The sequence below is a fragment of the Oncorhynchus tshawytscha genome, linkage group LG05, assembly GCF_018296145.1.
Source record: "Oncorhynchus tshawytscha isolate Ot180627B linkage group LG05, Otsh_v2.0, whole genome shotgun sequence".
In the NCBI taxonomy this organism is placed as follows: Eukaryota; Metazoa; Chordata; class Actinopteri; order Salmoniformes; family Salmonidae; genus Oncorhynchus; species Oncorhynchus tshawytscha.
This window is the reverse complement of record NC_056433.1, coordinates 56,355,087-56,368,592: the sequence shown is the minus strand read 5'-3', so window position 1 is coordinate 56,368,592 and position 13,506 is coordinate 56,355,087. Positions and strand designations below refer to the sequence as shown.

Sequence of the window (13,506 nt, the reverse complement as noted above, 5' to 3'; positions counted from 1 at the left end):
CGTCTGAGATCCCTAAAGATTGGAACGCTGCTTCGGTCATCCCCCTCTCCAAAGGGGGTGACACTCTAGACCCAAACTGTTACAGACCTATATCTATCCTTCCCTGCCTTTCTAAAGTCTTTGAAAGCCAAGTTAACAAACAGATCACCGACCATTTCGAATCCCACCGTACCTTTAACGCTATGAAGCTGGTCATGGGTACACCTCAACCACCCTCAAGGTCCTAAATGATATCATAACCGCCATCGATTTAAAAGACAATACTGTACAATCACTGCATTCTTATCAGCATCCTCAACAGCCTTGGTTTCTCAAATGACTGCCTTGCCTGGTTCACCAACTACTTCTCAGATATAGTTCAATGTGTCAAATCGGAGGGCCTGTTGTCGGGACCTCTGGCAGTCTCTATGGGGGTGTCACAGGGTTCAATTCTCAGGCCGACTCTTTTCTCTGTATACATCAATGATGTCGCTCTTGCTGCTGGTGATTCTCTGATCCACCTCTATGCAGATGACACCATTCTGTATACTTCTGGCCCTTCTTTGGACACTGTGTTAACTAACCTCTAGATGAGCTTCAGTGCCATACAACACTCCTTTCGTGGCCTCCAACTGCTCTTAAATGCAAGCAAAACTAAATGCATTACCTTCAACCGATCGCTGCTCCCCCCTCCGCCTGCCCGTCGAGCATCACTACTCTGGACGGCTCTGACTTAGAATACGTGGACAACTACAAATACCTAGGTGTCTGGCTAGACTGTAAACTCTCCTTCCAGCCTCACATTAAGCATCTCCAATCCAAAATGAAATCTAGAATTGGTTTCCTATTTCACAACAAAGCATCCTTCACTCATGCTGCCAAACATACCCTCGTAAAACTGACTATCCTACCGATCCTTGACTTCGGCGATGTCATTTACAAAATAGCTTCACTCTACTCAGCAAATTGGATGCAGTCACAGTGCCTTCCATATTGTCACCAAAGCCCCATATACTACCCACCATTGCGACCTGTATGCTCTCGTTGGCTGGCCCTCGCTTCATATTCGTCGTCAGACCCACTGGCTCCAGGTCATCTATAAGTCTTTGCGAGGTAAAGCCCTGCCTTATCTCAGTTCACTGGTCACCATTGCAGCACCCACCAGTAGCACGCGCTCCAGCAGGTGTATTTCACTGGTCACCCCGAAAGCCAACTCTTCCTACCTCATCCCCATATTATTTTTTCTCCTTTGCACCCCAGCAACTCTACTTGCACATTTGTCTTCTGCACATCTATCACTCCAGTGTTTAATTTCTACATTGTAATTATTTCGCCACTATGGCCTATTTATTGCCTTACCTCCCTAATCTTACTACAATTGCACACACTGTATATAGACTTTTCTATTGTGTTATTGACTGTACGTTTGTTTATTCCATGTGTAACTCTGTTGTTGTTTGTGTCGCACTGCTTTGCTTTATCTTGGCCAGGTCGCAGTTGTAAATGAGAACTTGTTCTCAACTAGCCTACCTGGTAAAATAAAATGCATATTACATCATTAATGCAGCTGCTTTCATTTTTGGACTCACCTTGTTGCGCTGTCCTCACTTGAACAGGAAGGTGGTGTGGCGGTCCTTCTTGTGGGCAAATTTTGTCACCAAACTTTGTCATCAAAGTCTGTCGTTCTCTGGATTTATAGTGCTGTCAAGACAACTGGAAACTCAGGAAATAAACAAGGTTGAATCATGACGTCGGTGATCTTCAAGTCAGTCAGAGCTCTAGAAAGAGGCCCGAGTTCCCGACTTTTTCCGACTTCTTTTTTTTTTTTTCCCCCTAGTTGTCTTGAACTCGCTAGAGTCTGAGATTTCCGAGTTTCCAGTTGTTTTGAACACGGCAGAAGTCATGCTGGATTGATAGCATGGCCAATGTATTCAACCTTTTCTGACCCATGGTGTTGAGTGTTTATCCTTTTAGGCTTGTAAAAGAGACGCTTAAACCCAGACTTAAACCACACACCCACTCAAATTAATAGCAGGCTAGTGATTGCTTTGCAATGCTTGCAGTTAGTCACTAATTCCTTCTAAACTACTCATTGTTGAATTTGCGGTTACCAACTTGTTATTTATTGTTTATGTCCAATGGCCGATGAGTACCGATACGTTTTATCTATCATTTCTCTTCAATTGAAAAGGGTTTGCCAGTATATTGTTGGCTTTATTAATTATGATGACTAAGATTTTGAAAATATGAGGTTGACATGATCAGTCCAATCAAAGCTACTGTAGATATAACATGATTTGAAATCATTGTATCTGTGGCCAATGACCTTGAACCTTCTTTGATGTACACTTCTAATGTAACTTTATGGCAGCACCCAAGGGGCTTGAATTGTTTTAGCTCTCCCCCTAGATTTCGAGCCCAACCACTTTCAGATCAAATGGCCTAACCTCTCCCCCTAGCTTTTGCGGTGACGTAGGGTCCCCATAAGTGACAGAATACTGAGTCAATCACGGCGCAACTAGAGAACATTACCAACCCCTACACTCCGTATTTTCAGCTTGCAGCCCCACCCCCACAGAAAGCACTGAGCCAGGCTGAAACACCTGCATTTTGGAGCTGCCTTACTCAAGAAAGCAGAAAAGAGACCATGTTTGTATGTAACTTTATTAACTCAAAGATGTGTTTTTTAAATTGTTTGCAAACTGTTATAGGACACCTATTAATGCCTAAATAATATTTAAAATATATTATTACATTTTTTTTTGCTAAACATGAATGATGTGTCGCCATTGAAAAAATGTATTTTCCAGACATTGAAGTTTGGTTCAATTTATTCAACTCTGAATAAAAGGTGAAAATACATATTTTCCAGGATGTTGAAAAGGTGTATTTTCTGGACGTTGAAAATACGTATTTTCCAGATGTTGACATCAAGTCCATTTTCGTTTCTGAATTAAAGTTTTTTTTAAATTTATTTATAGATGCCTATGTTTGGACCAAATCAAGGCCTGTCCAGACTAGAGGTTGACCGATTTTATGGTTTTTCAATACCGATAACGATTATTGGAGGATCAAAAAAAGCCGATACCGATTAATCTGACGATTTTAAAAAACATTTATTTTATTTGTAATTATGACAATTACAACAATACTGAATGAACACTTATTGTAACTTAATACATCAATAAAATCAATTTAGCCTCAAGTAAATAATGAAACATGATCAATTTGGTTTAAATAATGCAAAAACAAAGTGTTGGAGAAGAAAGTAAAAGTGCAATATGTGCCATGTAAAAAAGCTAACGTTTAAGTTCCTTGCTCAGAACATATGAAAGCTGGTTCCTTTTAACATGAGTCTTCAATATTCCCAGGTAAGATGTTTTAGGTTGTAGTAATTATAGGACTATTTCTCTCAATACCATTTGTATTTCATATACCCTTGACTATTGGATGTTCTTATAGGCACTTTAACAGTATAGCTTCCACCCCTCTCCTCGCCCCTACCTGGGCTCGAACCAGGAACACCTCGACAACAGCCACCCTCGAAGCAGCGTTACCCATGCAGAGCAAGGGGAATAACTACTCCAAGTCTAGGAGCGAGTGACGTTTGAAACGCTATTAGCGCGCATCCCACTAACTAGCTAGCCATTTCACTTCGGTTACACCAGCCTAATCTCGGGAGTTGATGGGCTTGAAGTCATAAACAGGGGTGTGTTTGAATCACTGAGAAGAGCTGCTGGCAAAACGCACGAAAGTGCTGTTTCAATGAATGCTTACGAGCCTGCTGGTGCCTACCATTGATCAGTCAGACTGCTCTATCAAATCATAGACTTAGTTATAACATAATAACACACAGAAATATGAGCCTTAGGTCATTAATATGGTCGAATCTGGAAACTCATCTCAAACAAGACGTTTATTCTTTCAGTGAATAAACGCCTTGTTCAGTATTGTATCTAACGGGTGGCATTCATAAGTCTAAATATTGCTGTTACATTGCACAACCTTCAATGTTATGTCATAATTACGTAAAATTCTGGCAAATTAGGCGGCCCAAACTGTTGCATATACCCTGACTCTGCGTGCAATGAACGCAAGAGAAGTGACACAATTTCACCTGGTTAATATTGCCTGCTAACCTGGATTTATTTTAGCTAAATATGCAGGTTTAAAAATATATACTTCTGTGTATTGATTTTATGAAAGGCATTGATGTTTATGGTTAGGTACACATTGGAGCAAGGACAGTCCTTTTTCGCAAATACGCACCGCATCGATTATATGCAACACAGGACACGCTAGATAAACTAGTAATATCATCAACCATGTGTAGTTAACTAGTGATTATGATTGATTGTTTTTTTTATAAGATAAGTTTAATGCTAGCTAGCAACTTACCTTGGCTTCTTACTGCATTCGGGTAACAGGCAGGCTCCTCGTGGAGTGCAATGAGAGGCAGGTGGTTAGAGCGTTGGACTCGTTAACTGTAAGGTTGCAAGATCGAATCCCCTGAGCTGACAAGGTAAAAATCTGTCGTTCTGCCCCTGAACAAGGCAGTTAACCCACCGTTCCTAGGCCGTCATTGATAATAAGAATTTGTTCTTAACTGACTTGCCTCTTTTAAATAAAGATTAAGTAAAGGTGTAAAAAAAAAAAAATCCTGCAAATCGGTGTCCAAAAATACAGATTTCCGATTGTTATGAACACTTGAAATCAGCCCTAATTAATCGGCCATTCCGATTAATCGGTCGACCTCTAGTCCAGACCGGACAAAATCTGAACCAAACATAGACTCCTATGATTGGTTCAGATTTTGTCTGGATCGGAACAAAAACCAGTGTCCGTGGATGTGGAAATCAAGGCCGATCTGGACCGCACACAAAAAAATAAGAATTTTTCACCGTCCTGGAAAATTGTGCATTTTAAACGTATGGAAAATGTGTCTTCACCTAACTTCAATGTCTGGAAAATACTTATTTTACACATCTTTTCAATGTCATTTTGCTTACTGGGACTATTCTAGTTTTGCAGGGCCCATTTTTGGGGTCTTGCTAGGGTATGCTGCAATGGAATTTTATGAAGGCCCATCCATGTCCAGGTCCACCATTTGTAAAAACAGACTGTTGAATAAACTTTATTAGTCCTGATTCCTGTGACTTCAGTTTGGCTATTTTAAGCTCTAAATATCAGCTACCCAACTTTATCAGGAGTTATCTTGAGCCTATTTGCAATGTTTACACAGCGGGAAATGCAGAAGTATTAAATTGTTTGTTGTTATCAGCTTGTCAAACTTGAAAGCACTGATCATGACAATGGAGTGAAAATCCCGGACAACAGTTGTGATGGTCCATTTTACTTTGACCGACCTGTCCTGTTTTTAGGATATGTTTGTTAACTTGACAACGCATTTTTTATTTAATTGGGCACCATTTTAGGTTCTGCTATTTGATTGGCGAAACCTGCATGATGTAAAAAGTGCCCATCTCATTGCGTTCTCGTACATTTATCTCTAGCCTGTAGGCTACAGAAAAGTCCACATACTCTTTCTACCATACCCTATATCTGCGACATGATTTATGTTTCTTTTTGCCGGAACGTTGGTAGAGCGCAGCAGCAACGTCTCTCCAACAGCACCCTGGAGAGGCATGCTGGGAATGGACAAGCAAAATACTTTGCACCCCTGCTTTTGACAAAGTGGGCACTGTTTATCACCGGGCGGCATCAGTGCTCACCGAAAAGCCCATATTCCTCATCCGTTGAGGAAACTCTTCCTTTGAAGTCAATGAAAGCGGCTTCACGTCCAATGGCCAGCGGCAAAGAATCGCAAGGTTAAATTCTTGATGGCTGACACTCACGTTCATTCTATCTTGTGAATTGGAATAATGAAATTAAGTTGATTTTGGTTGCATATGGCCTCGATTATACACCACTGGTTATTTTACTAAGATTTATGAAGTCAATAAGCTACTACTAGCCATCTAGCCAGCTACATTGACTAGCTAGGTTCACATTGTAAACAAAAGCAACTTTATTAATTGGAGAATCATTTAGTACAACCACTAGCAAAAAATGAGTATTTGTGGAAAACTGGACCAAAGCTATTGTACTTGCGCACAATCAATGAATGTGGTACATACAGTAGGTGGTACATACTGTTTATTATTGGGGTTCTGTGTGTCCTGACTGCATGTGTGTTAGTACCTCTGCACATGCTATTTGTGGTAGTCGGTCATTGGCATTGCTGAGTGGCATTTGGTTTCAAGTTAGGTGTATTGCAGTGCAGAAAGCACTAGGCCAGCACAACCGGATCCCTCTAGGTACTGACTCACAAAGCTCAGGCACTGCATGATGCATATTGCTGTGTGTGTGTTTGTCTCTACCCCCACTCTTGAGTCGGTGTGTGTGTATAGAGTCCAGTGGTACATGGGGCAGGCCAGGGTATGTTTCTTACTTTTGGACAGAGGTAGGCTTGGGCAACACCCAAGCCTACCTGGTATAAACTAGAGGTCGACCGATTAATCGGAATGGCCGATTTGATTAGGGCCAATTTCAAGTTTTCATAACAATCGGAAATTGGTGTTTTTGGTGCCTATTTATTTTAATACCTTTTATTTAACTAGGCAAGTCAGTTAAGAACACATTCTTATTTTCAATGACGGCCTAGGAACAGTGGGTTAACTGCCTTGTTCAGGGGCAGAACGACAGATTTTTCACCTTGTCGGTTCGGGGGACCCAATCTTGCAACCTTACAGTTAACTAGTCCAACGCAATAACGGCCTGCCTCTCTCGTTGCACTCCACAAGGAGACTGCCTGTTACGCGAATGCAGTAAGCCACGGTAAATTGCTAGCTAGCATTAAACTTATAAAAAAACAATCAATCATAATCACTACTTAACTATACATGGTTGATGATATTACTAGATGCTATCTAGCATGTCCTGTGTTGCATGTAATCTGACTGAGCATACAAGTATCTGACTGAGCGGTGGTAAGCAGAAGCAGGCGCGTAAACATTCGTTCAAACAGCACTTTCGTGCGTTTTGACAGCAGCTCTTCATTGTGCGTCAAGCATTGCGCTGTTTATGACTTCAAGCCTATCAAGTCCTGAGATGAGGCTGGTGTAACCGAAGTGATATGGATGGCTAGTTAGCGCGCGCAAATGGTCGTTGTGTTACTGGTTCGAGCCCAGGGAGGAGCGAGGAGAGGGACGGAAGCTATACTGTTTCTCTGGCATTACTAAAGTGCCTATAAGAACATCCAATAGTCAAAGGTTAATGGTATAGAGGGAAATAGTCCTATAATTCCTATAATAACTACAACCTAAAACTTCTTACCTGGGAATATTGAAGACTCATGTTAAAAGGAACCACCAGCTTTCATATATTCTCATGTTCTGAGCAAGGAACTTAAACGTTAGCTTTCTTACATGGCAAATATTGCACTTTTACTTTCTTCTCCAACAATTTGTTTTTGCATTATTTAAACCAAATTGAACATGTTTCATTATTTAATTGAGGCTAAATTGATTTTATTGATGTATTATATTAAGTTAAAATAAGTGTTCATTCAGTATTGTTGTAATTGCCATTATTACAAATTTTAAAAATTATATTATAAATCGGCCGATTTTAATCGGAATTGGCTTTTTTGGTCCTCCAATAATTGGTATCGGCGTTAAAATCATAGTCGGTCGACCTCTAGTATAAACGGTATATATCAAAATATATGGTATGATTTTTTTTCCTTGGGGGGTCTGCTGTGGTGCATGCCAAGCTGCTGCTTATAACTTAAAGTTATCGTAACTAAGAAATCTAACATGTCAAATGAATTATCCAGCTCAGGGATATGCATTTGGTTTGCTAAGTGTCTAGATGTCCAGATCAAGCTTCGTGGTTACAGTAGACATTCAATCCCCTCCTGGGTCAAGATCCAGGTATTTTATTTATAGCGCCCCTTGTGTGCACATTCGATAATACTGTATATCCTGGTATGGTACAGAAACAGTATGGACATCTGGATGTCGCCCAACCCTAGGCAGAGGCAAGAGATCAATTCACATTTTATTCGTCACATGTGCCGAATACAACAGGTGTAGACTTTACCGTGAAATGCTTACTTACAGTTTTAAGAAAAATTAAGAGTTAAGAAAATATAAACTAAAGTAAGAAAAGCGTAACAATAACGAGGCTATATTCCGAGTCAATGTACAGGTTAGTTGAGGTAATATGTGCACCAGCAGTGCAGAGTGGTGCTGGAGCCTGGAGGCGTTGCAGAACAGGGCCCCCAGAACAGAAAATGGGTGTTGCTCTGTTGCAGGCCAGATAACCTGGACCACACGCTATATATGGATCTCAGAGTATAAGCAGATGGGACACAGAGAGCCTACTAGTTTGCAGTGCTACAACACAAGATAGTGACATGATCTTCTCACAAAATGTTATTATAATTTGACAGGAAATATGCAACACCATTTTGAGACATGATTCTGCTTGTTTGCACCTACTTAAAGGGAGCCCATCTTCTAACTCTATTCTATTATTCAGGTTTTCCACCCTGCAAATGAAATAATAATTACCATACAATCCCACCCTGGTCAGTCACACACAGGAAGCTGCTTCACCAATTATCCTGCTGCAGAGACTCAATTAGATCCAGATTGAAATATACTGTATCTGATGCAGTGGTAATGATTTCTAATGAACATTCATGGCCATACTGTGTTTGTCCGCCCAGACTTGTCAGAGTGATTCGGACGGACCTGGAGCAGCTGAGTGAAAGAGAGCAACGAGGGGTTGACCTGAGCTCTGCTGTTTGTTGATCTGGGAGGGCATGTCTGGGAGGGAGCAGAGAGCCACTCTAGAGAAGGTGATAACATGGTAAATGAGTTAAAACACTACTATACCAGGACGGTGATACAGTCTGATACACAGGCCAGGCCACAGTGATAGTAAGTCCATAAATAGGGTCAAGAGTGTAACCCTGACCACATGACATGAGATCTCTGGCCCTACTGTAAAACTCCTGTCCCTAATCGTCAGAACTGCCCCATTGGGAACACTGGGGCTCGCATTCATTCTGTGGCTTCAGCTCGCCTTATAAACAAAATAAAACATCACACAACACATTACACACTACTCTACCACAACATATCTACAATCCATAATACAGCAGTATAACAATGTTAGTGTACCTGTGTGTAGAGTGTATGCTAGCTTGCGTGTGTGTGCCTCAGTGTCTCTCTTCACAGTCCACGCTGTTCCATAAGGTTTAGTTTTATCCAGTGGTTTTGTTCACATTTTACTGGTTGCATGAGTTACTTGATGTGGAATAGAGTTCCATGTAGCACTGTGCGTCTCCCATAGTCTGTTTGGGGCTTGTGGACTGTGAAGAGACCTCTGGTGGCATGTCTCTCGTGTACATTTAAGGCCTAGCTGTGCTGCTCTGTTCAGGGCCAACTATAATTTGCCTCTGTCCCTCTTTGTGGCACTGGACCATATGACTGGGCAGTAGTTCAGGTGGGACAAAACTAATTTGTTTTATTGATAACAATGTCAAGAAAGCAAAGCAGCGCTTTATTACGGACAGACCTCTCCCCATCTTAGCTACTGTTGCATCAATATGTTTTAACCATGACAGCATTACAATACAGGGATTTACCAAGCAGTTTAATCTCAACTTGCTCAATTTCCACATTATTCATTACAATATTTCTTTTTGAGGTTTAGTGGATGATTTGTCCCAAATACAATGCTTTTAGTGTTTAAACTAGTCCAAAATATTTCACTTCTTGCCACCGATTCTAAACTGACTGCAGCTCTTCTGTTGCAGTGATTTTCACTTGCTGTGGTAGCTGACGTGTATAGTGTTGTGGCATCGGCACACACAGACTTAACCCAGTGCCGGTGGCAGGACATTAGTAAAGATTGACAAAAGGGGCCTAGCCAGGGTCCGACAGAAAGGTCTGTGTTGATTCTGGTGGCTCCCCGTTAGCGCAGTGACAACCCTGGTTCCCGGAGACCATCCCTCTGTTGGTCGGGGACCCGTGGCGGGTTCCATGTCGTTGATCTATTATCCCAGGCGTACGGGAGCGTTTGCCACTCACGACGGCAGACGAGAGCTGTGTGTTTGGCCCCTGAAAGGTTGAATTTTGACGGCTAGGGGTTTACCCTCGACCGTGATTACGACGATACAGTCGGCGCGTGTGTCTTATACAACCCTCTCGTAGAAGTCGTGTGCGTTTGAGGGTTGGTTTATCCTTTTCAGAGTTCTTTGGTAGACATTTTGTTGTTGCTTTAGCTTTTCCAACAGGGCCTTTCTTTTTCCACATTGCAGATTTATATGGCTGCCATCTCGGCGTGTCCCGATTTGACGGCTCTACTCTCGTGGCAGAGCGTGAGAACACAGTTTCCAGATTATTGCTGGAACCTGTGGGTTTATGCCGTGGACAATAGACTCTGGTCAATGCTATGCATAAGGTCAATGCTATGCAGAACCTGTGTACCTTTTACCAAGTCACGACCAGATGTCCAGTTGTTTTGGACTTGCGGTTCCTTGTCCGAGCTCTGACATTTCAGGCTCGCAAGATAAGTGTTGTTCTTGGATCCATGGGGTCTCTGGACTTGGGCTGCAGTGGCAACGGGTCAGTGTGCATAGCCAAATTGCAGCAGGTTCTGGTTCCCTGTATGGTGCTCTGACAATTCAAGTGTCATGAGGCTCTGACCCCATTTTGGAGCCTGTGTGCTTAGGAGGCCCACGGCAGCCCATCTTGGTACCCTCTCAGCCGTCTTGCAGCATGATTGTATGTCCCCATAGTATGTTACACAGAGTGACCGACTGAAAGGGGACGTGAATATATAACTACTGTTCCCTGAAGGAGGGAACGCAGTATGACATTTTTAGGATCGCGCCGTCAGGGGTTTGAGCTCGTTCAGGTGAATATGATCAGTCGTTGACTCCCTATAGTGTGTCCGGAACCAAATTCACCATTCATTTTCTGTTTACAGGGTTCACTCAAACATTGTTTTAAGCTTTGTTTTACTATTGGCAGTTACAGCTGATTTTGGGATTGTATATCGATTTGCTCTCCTTAAATATGCCATCTGATTTTATTTGTTTCAATCTCTGAATTGTTTCATCTAACTTTTCGCCACCAGTTCCTGATATCAGGACATAGAAACTACAATCTGTTTCCTGAACTGCCTAGTGTGCATGGGCACCCAGCTGGCACACACACAAACATGTCTACCATTTTCCCTGGCTAAACTAGCCGGCTAGCTGAACTATGCTAGTTTTTGTCCTCATTGCCAAACTTCATATACTGTACCCTCAACTTCAAAGCTCATGCTAGCTATACAATCATGTAACAAAAAATGAGCTGGAAAGAAACTTACATTTCTGTATTGTTTTGTTGTATAGTCGTGACTGGTTCGAGACTGATATCATTGCTACTTAAAGCCGATCCAAGTTCAGTTTTAAGATCCACCGGCGTCATTGGCTGGACATTTCTGACTGGTCTTGGAACTGTGACAATGGGTAGCATCCCCCCTCTTGGCTCAATGGAATATGTAGTGATTTTTCCAACACAGCCAGATATGTACACACTCTTGTACCCATAACCTTTTTTCAACTGACTATCATATTTGTTGATTTAAATCAGACTTTATTAATATGAGTAATCCAGGAATGTCACGAGTTAATTTGACACAAACGTGTGAAGGGAAAAAAGCAACTGTACAGATCCCAATGGTGACATTGATCCCACTTCCGGACATTAAGAGTCCACGGAGCTAGTCCTCCTCGCCAATCTGTACCTCGTTCCTTTAACTGTACGTTTTCCTTTTTCTGAACCTCTCTCTGTCCTATGAAACGGTCCATATTTCCTTTCGCTCCTCAGGGCTGTGACTGAACACTAGGTCAAATGAATCTGAACTTTAACTCGACGTTAGATTTCAATGACTCTTCTGATAAACGAGGTTATTAACAGTGGCCTCTGAGCTCTGGTCATTCACTCCTCTCGCTCTCTTTCCTTCTCTCCCCCTCTCTCTGTCATGCCCTAAGCCACAGAGCAGACAGCACAGGAAATACAGTGAGCCATACAGCCATCTCATTTTCAATTTGGCTAGTTTTATTGGCCTAACAAAAAAATACTCCTGTCCTGGTGCCAACGTGTACGCAACAATATGTTTTGAAACTTTTCCGTTTCCTTTCTGTATCTGACTGACTCTCTCTCTCTCTCTCTCTCTCATTGTCACATGACAGTTCTCCCAAACAGAGGATCTGTTATTTGTACATCGTCCTCCCTCCCCCACAGCCACTTCTTCTTGTGCCCACTACAATGGAGAGAGAATGAGAAGAGGTGCTCCAAGCAGAACATGAGAATGGAGACGTGCACAAAGAACAATAACACCACACTCAGAAGAGGTATTATTTTTCTGAGGGTGTACAAGGTTACGAGCGCGTGTGTGTGTGTGTGTGTGTGTGTGTGTGTGTTGGCACGGCTTGCCGGCTTGTCAGGCTGATGTAGTGTTTAAACTGGGACAAGAGAAAGTGGTGAGCTACATGGGTTTGCTGTTGGCTAGTGTAAATATTATGGTGATTTGGTTCAGGAGTTGTCCTTTTGTGTCAGAGAGACAGAATGCAGGGTTTCTTAGTTTCAACCCTGGTCCCACCGCTGACTCTGTCCCTGTCACTGTCATCATGGCTGACGAAAGGCCCCAGAGACCGGGCCTTTAACCATACTCTGAGGCCCTCCTTTCGCTCCTTCCCTTTCCAGGATAGGCGGGCCCGCCCAGCCAGTTTTTCAGGCTCTATGGTGGCTGAAAGCTCCTGGCACAGCTGTGCATTTGAGAAGGTTCACACATACTACTGAGCATGTATCTCTTTGAACATGGCATTTTACAACACACACACACAGAGCATTACTCTACCTGCAGGTCTGTGAGTAGTGGAGCTGAGGGGATATGTGTACACACACAGAGCATTACTCTACCTGCAGGTCTGTGAGTAGTGGAGCTGAGGGGATATGTGTACACACACAGAGCATTACTCTACCTGCAGGTCTGTGAGTAGTGGAGCTGAGGGGATATGTGTACACACACAGAGCATTACTCTACCTGCAGGTCTGTGAGTAGTGGAGCTGAGGGGATATGTGTACACACACAGAGCATTACTCTACCTGCAGGTCTGTGAGTAGTGGAGCTGAGGGGATATGTGTACACACACAGAGCATTACTCTACCTGCAGGTCTGTGAGTAGTGGAGCTGAGGGGATATGTGTACACACACAGAGCATTACTCTACCTGCAGGTCTGTGAGTAGTGGAGCTGAGGGGATATGTGTACACACACAGAGCATTACTCTACCTGCAGGTCTGTGAGTAGTGGAGCTGAGGGGATATGTGTACACACACACAGAGCATTACTCTACCTGCAGGTCTGTGAGTAGTGGAGCTGAGGGGATATGTGTACACACACAGAGCATTACTCTACCTGCAGGTCTGTGAGTAGTGGAGCTGAGGGGATATGTGTA

General features: G+C 42.7%; 1 protein-coding gene across 2 annotated transcripts in view; it reads left to right on the top strand.

The window, feature by feature from the left end:
• The window catches only part of LOC112250919 (uncharacterized protein C1orf21 homolog), a 32,446-nt gene that overhangs the window by 2,948 nt on the left and 15,992 nt on the right, over window positions 1-13,506 (top strand). The window contains exon 2 of one of the 2 annotated variants that reach the window (XM_024421472.2): window positions 12,239-12,400. The exons of the other annotated variant lie outside the window; for it this stretch is intronic. The gene's annotated coding sequence lies outside the window, so the exon portion shown is untranslated. The remainder of the gene's footprint in view (window positions 1-12,238; window positions 12,401-13,506) is intronic. 2 annotated transcript variants of the gene reach the window in all.